The sequence below is a fragment of the Cyphomyrmex costatus genome, unplaced genomic scaffold (assembly GCF_001594065.2).
Source record: "Cyphomyrmex costatus isolate MS0001 unplaced genomic scaffold, Ccosl1.0 scaffold777, whole genome shotgun sequence".
In the NCBI taxonomy this organism is placed as follows: domain Eukaryota; kingdom Metazoa; phylum Arthropoda; class Insecta; order Hymenoptera; family Formicidae; genus Cyphomyrmex; species Cyphomyrmex costatus.
Window position 1 is genome coordinate 9,470 of NW_017280352.1, and position 5,835 is coordinate 15,304.

Here is a 5,835-nt window from a genome sequence, read left to right on the forward strand (position 1 = left end):
TATTAGCATCTTAAGACATTCCTTGAGATTTGGACTATGTTCGGACCATGGATTCCGGCCTTAGTCTTATTATATCTTATTATTTTTCTAAGATATTTAAAATTTTAATCTTTTAATGCATTTAATGCATTTAAAATTAACTAAGTTAAGTTAAAAGTTATTAACTTTTAACTTTTTTTTTAACTTTTAACGTTTTAACTAGTTACTACTCAATCCTGATTATATGTATATATTTTTTTTGTAAAGAGAGCACAATGAAAGTTTTTTGCTAATTGCGTATTTCTACAATAAATAATGTGAATTGCTTTTCAAGAAAAGTATTAATTGTTACTAAAAGTGTAAAATCACCTTCCTTTATATAAATTATTTCACAATTTATATAATGGAAGATGATTTCTTTTTTATTTTTTGAAATTATTTGTGATACGTATTAGAATAAATTATTTGAATTTAGCGGCGAGAAATCACGTTTTTAAAGTCAATCTTATTAGAAAATACCGTAATTCAATACTGTATGTAGAAGTACTAAGCAAATGCATTTTGAATTTGCCGCTTAATGTGACGTAGACTGAGTGACATTTCTGATTGGTTGTCTGGAACTATCATGCGCGTGAGCATACCCTTGTCTTTATACCATGGCTGCTGTCGGGCACGGCATACCCAGGTGGTCTACAAGGTAATTAGTTGTGACATCGGGGAATATTCAATTTTTGTTTTAATGTTAATTTTTCGTTCTACAAAGTAATTTCTGATACAGTGTGAATACGCGTAATGTTTAAGTGTATAATAAGTAATGAAACGTGTTGAATTTACAGAGAACGTTAGTGCTTCGACGCGTGCTCGCGTAGGAACGCGCCACGTTTTGCAATATACGACCGCGCGAAAAACGAATCGGTGGCCATTGCGCATGTTCTTCGGAATGTTGGACCAAGCGAATATTAATAGTTTCGTGTTGTATTATTTAAATGGAAATCCGGAACTACAACGACTGCAATATATTTTTAATTTATCTACGGCGCTTGTCGCACCAATTTTAATCCGAAGAACGGCGACCGCGACGCTTCAAAATCGCTTACGATTTATGATCGAAGACTTTTTACCAACCGAGAAGAGGCCCGAGGATACAAATATTGCAGACGAAAATGTAGACAATAAATTGTCAAGATACGTTCGATGCTCATTGTGTGCAAACGATAGAAAAACACAATTTAAATGTCTAAAATCTAATAGTCCTATGTGTAAACAGCACACGGCGAAGGCGTGTGTAGAATGCGTGCCTTAAATTTGTATGTAGTAATACAGTCACATGTGATATACTATGTAATATTTTTTTCCTTTCCTACAAACATTTATTACATTGTAAATTACCAATAACAATGTGTACAAGTGTCAAAAAAAATTAATATTGCGAAATAAACATGAAAATGCGACTATTTACGTCTTCTCGAAAATACGAAAAATTGGTAATTGTCAATCTTCAAAATAAATATATTTTTTTCAGCAAATCAAAAAAGTGACCCAAGGGCCTTAAAGTTTACCTCATCACCTTTTCATTTCGATGGTTGGACGTGTCAAAATATTTATTTTTCATCAAAATATCATTTTTAAAAAAGAAGTTTAAATTTTGTGTTTTTTTTCGACATTCGTCCATTAATATAATTTTTTTAACATTATATCTGTCATTCTGAACAATTCCATTGCATTCCTGACCTTTTTCTGCACAATTTAAAAAAAAAATACATTAAAATTGGTTGCTTCTAGTCCGAGATACGGCGTTCTAAAAAATCGAGATATGGCATACCCAAGGTGGTCTAGATCGGAAGGATTTTGGAGGTGGTCTGCTGAGGGTTAATCGCAGCAAAACAAGCAGTAAACGAGTCGTTACCTGATAAATCTCAATCGATATATAGAACCTGTTATGAGCAATTTAAAGAATGGATGAAGAAAAAGAAAACCAATTCATTTGACGAAAAAGTGTTCCTCGCATATTTTCGTGAACTGTCCACGAGTTACAAATCGTCCTCGTTATGGTCCAAATATTCGATGCTAAAAACGATGGTTAACGCCGACAAAAACATCGACATAAGTAAATATCTACAATTGCAAGTATATTTGAAGAAACTGCACACAAATTACAATGCTAAAAAAGCTAAAGTTTTCTCAACAAGCGACATTAAGAACTTCATGGACAACGCTCCAAATGATAAATTTTTACCCACAAAGGTCAGTACTTTTATTTTTACACAAACTCTTGTTAATATTATCACTATAATTTTTGTTTCAATAAATTCAAGATGTTATTTCTTTTTAAATGATCTTTTAAGAATTCTTGTTGTCAAATTATAAATTAAAATTACATTTCATTTTTTATTATTCTTCTCCTTCTTATTATTATTAATTTTTCTAATATTGTTATTATGACCAATAAAAGCAAATATTAAATGGTATCGTAGATTGCCTTAATTCTTGGAGTTCACGGAGCCTGCAGAAGGGAAGAATTGTAAGACTTAACAATGGACAATATCAAATTATGTGAAAATTTTGCAGTCATTCACATTCCAATTACAAAAACTTATAAACCAAGAACATTTACTTTGGAAGGCGAATACTTTAAAATATTTAATTCATACGTAACGCTGAGACCTCCACACTTGACCACGAAAAAATTGTTCATCCGTTGTCAAAATCAAAAATGTGTAAATCAACCTATTGGGATAAACATGATCGGTGCAATGCCAAAAAACATTGCAGCCTGGCTAAATTTGCCTCAACCTGAATTGTATACCGGCCACAGCTTCAGACGATCTTCGGCGACCATACTTGCCGATGCAGGAGAAAATTCTACAACATTGAAGCGTCACGGTGGATGGAAGTCAACCGAAATTGCTGAATCGTACATCGAGGACTCCATAAAAAATAAGAGAAAAATTGGACAAACCATAACAAATGCCATCACCGAATACCAACCTGATGTGCCAAAAAAGAAAAAGAAAACCACAACACAGACAGTAACAACAATAGAAATTGTTGAAAGTGAATAATTGCGACAAGTACATTTATTTTCATTTCATTATTTACATGAATAAAATATGTTTTTGCCAAAAAAGAAAAGGAAAACCATAACACAATAACGACAGTCACAACAACAAAAACAGTTGACAACGAAAAATTACAAATATGTTTAAATGATACTACAAATATCTATATAATAATACAAATATGTAATAAAATAGAAATACATTTTTTTGTTTCTTTAAAATAAGAACTTTTATTTAATCGGAGAATTTATTCCCTTCCGAACCCCACCTAGCCCCCCTCCTCCCAATTACACCATTTTGCTGCGTTTATCACATATCATGTATATACGTACATGTACATTATTTACGTATGTATATATACTTATTTTTTTAGACCTCGGTCGCGAATTTTACGCACACTGTGTAAAAAAATATCGTATGTAACACGGGTGTACGATTTCCGCACTCGACGCACAGTGTTGCGAAAATAGACAAATGTGGCCAAAATTAGAAAAAATTAAACTCCGAATTTTCGGTTCTCCTTATAAATATTCTTCCAAAAAGGTTCAAATTAATCAATTTTAAAATAACAGTTTAATAAAATTTTATTGTATTATGGAAATAAGTTGACGCAAATGTACATGTATTGCGAAATAAAAAATAACATGCGCATAATCATTAAAATAATTCTTCTGATACTCCATCAAAAAAGTTTTTATCATTAAAATCATTTTTTTAATCTAACATCCTATTTGTCTAGTTTTATTTTTAACAAACGTTTAATTGAAAAGTTTCTGAAATCTACTATAAATAAAATTTGCAAGAAGTACACGTTTTTTGTATATTGAATTATATTTGTCATGCCATTAAAAAAATGCACCTCTTCGCACCTCTTTGTTTTTTTGCCAAAACAAAGATAGAATATTTATGTATCCTCACACAAAAGTAGAAAGAGCGATACCCAGCGATTACAAAGATATGAGATTTTCTAAACAGAGTTCGATAGGTAACACGGTTTACAGTTTTTACGGTTTACGGTTTACAATTATTCGCAGATGTAACAATTGAAGATAAATAAGATAATATAATATAAAAAATAATAATATAAAGTATATAAATAATATAAAATAAAGAAATTATAAAATGAGGAAAACAAAAAAATTAAAAAATTAAAAATAAAGAAATATATTCTTCATTCAAATCTGCATAAAGAAAAGTGTTTATTTCAACTGCAAATTAATTTTATTCAATGTTAATTTTTGATTTATTTGAAACTATTGATTTATGCTTTGTCGCTGCACTAAACTGCATTAAAACTTTCTATCTCGCTTTCGTCAATTTTCAAGTATATATTTGTTTTATTTTTTTTACAACGATTATATATTAAGAACAATCATACAAAGAACAACCATATGAAAGACAGTTCTTTGTCATGATAGCCGCCTACATTGTATTATTATTATTCATGTGACGATCAAATATTATTAATTTTTAAGAAAGCAAAATATTATTTTTAAAATATATTAGTTAATAATATGTAATATATGATATGTAATAAGAATATGTAAATATTCCGTTAAATAGCGCACAGCTAACTTTCTCATAGCAAAATACATGTGCAGGACATAATAAAGTTACTAAAACAAAAAGTAAAAAAGCAAATAAGTAAGATATAAATATGAATTAAAATAAGTTTAAAAACAACAGTATATTTCTAATGTGTATTGAACCAAAAATAACAAAAATAAGATTTATGGCCACTTTTTTTAGATTCCGCAACACTGTGCGACGTGTTGCCACCCTCGGCGAGCACTAGAGCGCAGCGATCACGTCTCGGTGCGTAAAATCGCATTTTACACCCTTGTTGCATAATGTACTATTTTAACACTTTATACTACTTCGAATTAGGTGCAGAATAATGAATATATCGTTTTTTGTAAACAAATTTTGCAAGTTCATCCATCATTTTTGATATTCGGAATGAAATATGTATGTTAAACACCCTGAAAAATATTGCAAAATGTGAAATTGATGTCAATCATTCTGGTATTACGTGCCAGTGCATCTAGCACCCATGCACTACCATTTTTCGACATTATCGGTTAAAAATACATATCTTCACATACAATAAAGTTAAATAGACGCACAAGCCCGAAAATTAACGTGTGATTAGCCTACTATAAGACCATGCAGTTACAATATTCAAAAAATTTTTTTTTTTCAAATTAGATGCATTTTTTCTTCTAAAAATGGCTGAATTTTCGTCATTTTTAGTGAAATTTTTGAAGTTTTTCACTGATAACACTAAGCATCAGTAATTTTTTGGATCTGGAAAAATTCACACGTATTCTGGAAGCAATTATGCGTAAAATGAGAGGTCGTACGATTAATTATCATGTTCCGTTGGAGTGCAAAAAATTCTGAAAGAAACGAATTTGAAAAAAATACAAAATGGCGGATATCTCGAAAATGGAGGGTGATGGGAAAATTCTATGAACGGATTTGGATTCAGCACACAAAAATACGTCAGAAAAATATACCCGCATCTCTGATGATTTTGCAAAGTCAAATTTTGTTGACCTGTGAAATTAACCCCAAAAATTTAAACCTTTCTAAATTAAAATGATTATCTAATATAAATGTAACATAATAATTTAAACCTTTAATACTTTAAATGATATTATCTAATATAATATATGACCACGAAAAGTAACTGATATATTACTAAATGTGCCAGTTCAAAGTGAACATACATTATGTTATTTTCTATGTTGAATATGTACCACAAAAAGTAAATGACAGATTATTCAAGGTACAA